Genomic DNA, 6315 nt, shown 5'->3' on the forward strand with positions numbered 1-6315 from the left:
TAGCTATTTTTATACCCTCTGCCTTAAATTACCTTACCCCAACTAACCACATATATATCCATTTAGAATTAATGTCTTCATTACCTAATCTCACGTAGTGCTTTGCCAAAGCTCTGTGAAGGGACTTACCAGAGTCTACCATTTATCAGGGTTGCTGTGTATGTATCTGTTGTTTTGATGAGGTTGTGAGCTCTTATAGAGCAGGCTTTATGTCTCCATTTATGATTTACCTATAATGCTTTCCATTCATAGTAGTTATTTAATATATATTTGTTTAATTATATTTAACGTTTAGAAGAGAGGGTACAAGCATAGCATTATTGTTTAGCTTTTCAAAATTTTTTTTGATTTAGCAATTTGATTTGTAATTTAAGAAAATATGTTTTCAGACCAGAGACAATTACTTGTATTCCTTTTTGTTATCCTTTGTCTTCTTTGCAATCCTTTGACTTCTTTGCCCACTTAACAGCTATCTATTGATTGATCAACCTAGGGCGTTTTCATTTTAAATCATTTGTATGTTCCGCAGGCTTTAGAGAATATTTATCATTTTATATTCAGCTTAAATGAGCCTTCTCTCTGAAGCCTTTCCTCATCAGTCCCTAAATATTTTTCTTGGTTCCTTCATAATATTTTGTTCATTCTCTATTAGTATTTGTGTCACAGTGTGGTAGTGATATATTTACATGAGTATCTTACAAAATGTGTAACCACTACGTGTTTATTATTTAATGTCCTGTCATCCTACATGATATAAATGAAAGTTTATTGAGAAAATGAATAAGTGTATGCTCAATATCCTGTATTTTCTTTTCAGCGTTTATTGAGTTATATAATGAGAATTCATTGTCAGCATAATGATCCCCAAATACTGCATGATTATCAAGGCAGTAAAAAAGAATTAAACAGTTTATTGACTCACTCTAGCAGTAAATAAACAAACACTTGAGAAAGATCTTTAGTGAGACTGAGAGGCAGTTTAATTTGCGTTTTTGGAAACCCAACTTCTGCAACCAGATTGCCTACATTCATACCCTGCCTCTGTCTTTTATTGGATATGACCATAGGTAGGTTATTAACCTCTCTGTCCCTCAGTTTCTTCATCTGCAATATAGAGATAATTGTGCTCAACTCATAAGCTTGTTGGGAAGATTAAATAAATTAATAAATGTAAAATCCTTACAGTTAAGTCTGACACATGGTAAACACTATTTAAATATTTTTCATATCATGCTAACAAGACCATTCAATAAATCATGGTACTCTTTTACTGAACATTTTAGTTAGTAATAGTTAACTATACCGAGTTGTTCACATGTGTTCTATGTGTTGGCATGTATATGTATTGTAGGCATTGGTTAGAGAATTGTAGTGGATGTTGAAGTCACTAGAAAGGAAGGATGAGGACAGTGAGCCCAAGGATAGTATAGGAAATATGAATCAACAAAGGAACTGGATCTGCAGGACAAAAACTGTCTTGTATACAATTATCTGGATCCAGGAAGAATCAAAGCCAGGCAGCAGCTGATGTGGCATTTGGAATGTGATAGCGGAACTCAGTTGCAGTTGACTAGTCTCTTCCACTTAAATAACATCATGCATTTTAATGGTTTCATCCTGAATGTTTAAAGGCACATTTTATAAGTTGAAACTGCCATCTTCTCAATTTCATTTGTCATTTGGATGCCAGAAGCCCAAAGCTTCCTTTCACTTAATTCCTCTTTTGAGAAAGCAGCTTTATTAGAAAATATTGTTTTTCTCTGTTCACATGAATATATACATTAAAATTCAAAAGAATAATTTTCTTTGCTGCCACACTGGCAAGTTCTACCCCTATGATTTCAGCAACTGCATTTTATATAAGTTTTAATACTTTTTCTAGATCCTAAATTTGAAAGCCTTCTCACTACTCACTTTCTGATTCTTCAGAATTTTTACTATATTTTATGGCATTTTTCTCTTTTATTGCTTTCTCTTATAAGTAATATGTGATTAAATGTAGGTTAAAGAAAAGTATTTTATTTTCTTATGATTTTTTTTCTGCTTTAGATTGCTTTTGTAGCAAAAAAGATCAATTCTATTGTCAGTTTGCTATTTGCCTTTTTATATTTCCTTGTTACATTTCTAGTACTCTATATTTTTTTCTTTAAAGATTGTTATGCAAAAGGATAATAGAATCAAAATATTAGGTTATTTTTAGAAAACTAGTTTATATTGCTCAACTGAGAACTAAAAACTTGGCCATTTTCTAAAGAGAACTCAAAGAAGATCACACAGCTTTTATAGCATTTATTTTTTGTAACTACCATGAAATTGGACGACATAGTTAAATAAGAACTATGGACTGTAGGCCTGCTTTTGACATAAATGATTCCTCAAATTTTCCATTAATTACTACTATTATTTTTAGCATTAAGTTCAGCAGTTGGATAGTAGAATTTGAAAAATAAAACTTTGAAGTCTGTGATTGGATAACAAATATAAAATTAATTTTCCTCCATTTTAATTTGACCATTGCCTAATCACAGGCTTTTTCAGTTCCTATTCCCTTACAAAAATTTTTCAGAGATCATTGCTCTTCTTTTGTCTCTTGATTTTCCATCACTCAGAAAGTGATTCTCTATCCCTATGACAGTTTTGCAGTTCTTGTCAATACATGCTTGACCTGAGTCCAGGTCCACCATGGCCTACTCTGCTAGCTAAACTAGTAGTTATCAGTGGCTGAACATGGCTTAAGGAAAAACGGGATGCATTTGTAATGTTAGCTTAACTTCATTATTCAACGAAATATAGAGCCTCTGCTTTCTATTTTGAAAAATAGCATATAAATCTGTAGTTTGGAGGATTTTATAAGACTTTGTAAAAGTGCTTTATATACAGTAAATTTATAAAAAAAAATTTTAACTTGTCTATTTCACAATCTGGACTTGATGGGGAAAAAAAAATATTGACTATCAACCCCTTTATTTATTAGTGATACTGTACTCTCCCTCAAGGTGATTCCTTGAGTTTTTGGGATCCAGAAATAGCCTCTATAGTATTACACATCGGAGTATTCTAGAAGTCTTGGCGTATTCTGCTGGAGTCTCAAACCCTCTATCTGGGGTCTTCATGACAACTCACTAGCCTTCTTGGCAGGCACTTTTACTTCTCTTTTATTCAGTTTCCTCCTACTCAAATAGGAACAAAGGGTAGAATAGCAGTGTCTAACTATAAAAGGAGATAAACAATACCAGCCTCCCCTTCTAGTAGGCATCCCTAATTTCTGCAAGTGCTTACCATGGGTCCTTCTTTCCTCAGATTTGTCCCATCAGAAGCTTAGCTCTACCCCTTTAGATGTTTCTTCCCTAAGGAGGAAGGGGAAATCCTTAGTCAGGACTCACTGCCCATGAATGTCCTAACATTTCTTCATGTTTCCCAGGCGTCTGCTTGTACTGGGGTGTGTGCGTGGGGGGAGGGAGGTATTGGTCTGTTGATGTCCATACAGTGAGTTGAATCACCTCTTACCAAATTCTAAAGGGGGTCTCTTTCTTTCCATCCTCTTTCAAATGTGAGGATATACTTGTTATCTGTTGTTTTCGGCTACGAGGACTATAACTAAAATTCTAAGGTATCAGAAAATGTACTTTCAAAAATCTTGTTACTATTACTGAAGGAATTTCAAGCAAGAATATTAATTAGAAGACAGGGATTTGAGACCAGTGGCAACTCTACTTATGGGTGAAGGTGATTCTGGCTGTGTGGTTTATATGTGCTAATAATAATAATAATAAAGTAATGGTAAAGATGAAGATGATGATAATGTAATTTATGGAAGTCTTATTCTTTTCTGAGACTTGTTTTAAGTTCTTTGAAGGTACTTGTTTAATCCTCAGAGTAACTCTATAAAGAAGTACTATTAAACTTATTTTATACTTATTATAAGAAAGTGAGACAGAGAAAAGTTAACTAACTTTCTCAGGATCATACAGCTAAGAAGCAATCTTTGAACCCAGGAAGTCTGGCTCCAAAACCTTCTTTCTTAACCAACATATCATTATATCTATTTAAATAAACTATAATTAAAATAATGAAACCTTTATATTGAGTAGTATAGTATGTTCACTTTTAATGAAATAGTCCAGGTTACTAAGTGTTAATAAAAATGTAGTTTTATTTATCCATTTTTGCATAAAATGTATAGGTAACATTTGCTAGCTATCTTTGAACTTATAACTTATAAAATTAAACTTTAATGAAGAGTAGTTGAAAAAATGCTATAGCATTTTAGGTGAACTTCAGTAATGGTTATTAAATGGATTAATTTAGATATGCAGATTTAAAAATAAAGAGACTAAATATATGATTGTATCTTCTTAAGGCATCTATCAATCTGTATATTACAATTATTCTCCCTCTACCCAGTGAAAAGAATTTATCTTCTTCCCGTTTAATAATTGAAAAAGTTCTAGTATATTTTCAGATGGCAAATTCTTAATACAAAAAACAATTTTGATCTATTTCACAGTTTTTAATTCAAAGCACGAATATTTTCAAATATTTAATTCAAAGCACAAATACTCCAAATTAATAAAACTGGTCTGATTGTTACCAGTCCAAAATTTCATGTGACCAACGCTTTGAAAGGCCAAAACTTAAAATTTCAGAGTTTGGAGTAAGGAAAGTTTTATTGTCAACAGAGAAAATGGGAGCCCTAGTTAAGTCTCTTAAATCTAACCTAAGAAAGTACAAAGTTCAAGCTTCTTTTATGTCAAAGGAAGGTAAAATAGCAGGAGCTGTTTTTTTTTAAAAAACAAACAAACAAACAAATAAACTCAAGCCCAAGCAGAATTCCTCTAATAATTAGCATGTCTAAAGCAGGGCTTATTAGCCTGAAGGCCATGGGAACCATGCAGGCTTGAACAAGATGGAGTCTGAGAGACTGAGCATTTCAGTCTATCATGTGATAACTTATGTCCACAGCATTCTTAAAAAAAACACATACTCATATTGAAATATAACAGATAATTCTTCACAAATATGTGTTATCATTACACTTAGTCCATTCCATTAAAAATGTAATTCATTATAAAAGATTAAGAAAAAAGTAAAAAGAAAGGAAACATTAAAGTCTTTAGTAAGATACAGACACATTTTTTAGGCTTATTTTTTTTTAAAGCCTGAGCCAGTATATACAAAGTAATTTTCCCAGCCAATAAAATTTATCAATCAGGAATATTTTACTAGCATAAATGTCGGTATTGCATGGTTTATTTATTGGAAGCCAAACTGGGACTTTGGATGTCTTGCTATTATTAGTGATTCTTATTAAAAACATCAAAAGAATGCTTCCATCAGGAATAATAAGTAAAAAAAAATAATTGCAACATTGGTTTTCTTATAAGTTCAAAGTTGCGGAAATCTGAGGCTTCTCATGCTAACATCATGTTTTGCTTATCTGTTGCTGTATAACAAACTACTCCGAAACTACATGGCTTAAAACACTTCATTTTGCTAAGTCTCTGCTGGATATAGCTCAGTTGGGGTGTCTGATACTAGAGACTCTAATTCCAAGTCTGACTCCTCCATAGTCTTTTAGCTTTTACTCTAATTTTCCATAAGAAAAATTATTCTCTAAGTTTCCTCCTGTGGATTAGTCTTCTTTAAATGTGGCAACCTCAGGATATTTGGATTTCTTACAGTATATGGCTCAAGACCCTCAGATACTAAAGTGAAATCTGTCAGTCCTCTGAATTCCTAAACCAGGTAAGGCATCATGTCCTTTTAACCACATTCTATTGGTCAAAACAGTCTCAATCCAGCACAGATTCAAGGGGAGGGGCAAAAATAGACCCCTGCCTTTTTTTGTGGGAATAGAGTCAAAGGATCTGTGGCAACCTTTCATTTGAGATGTGTAATTCTTTTACACATTTTTGTTATATAAAAAGACACTTTTGAAATTTGTTTTGACTTCTTAGATTTGCTTTCTCTATTTCAAACCAGTGCTGCATTGGTAAATATATGACTCACCATATACTTTCTAATGAAAAAGCTTCAAAAAGCACAGTCCCCCAATGCCAGTACAAATAATAGCCTGGCAAAAAGTCACCTGAATTCCTTTCTCTGATACACACAACATAAGCTGCATTGACTTGTTTTCTCAGCACAGAAAACATTATAGTAAACAAGGGATTTGAATTTAGATATTTACCCAGCTTCTCTGAATCCTGAGCTCTTTTTTTGCCTCAGTCCCCTGCCAGGAGTTCTGCTGTTTTTCTCACACTTTGGCTCCCACCTTCCCTAAGATAACATGTACTTCCTGGCAAATTAGAAGCA

This window comes from Pteropus vampyrus, unplaced genomic scaffold, assembly GCF_000151845.1.
Source record: "Pteropus vampyrus isolate Shadow unplaced genomic scaffold, Pvam_2.0 Scaffold11, whole genome shotgun sequence".
In the NCBI taxonomy this organism is placed as follows: domain Eukaryota; kingdom Metazoa; phylum Chordata; class Mammalia; order Chiroptera; family Pteropodidae; genus Pteropus; species Pteropus vampyrus.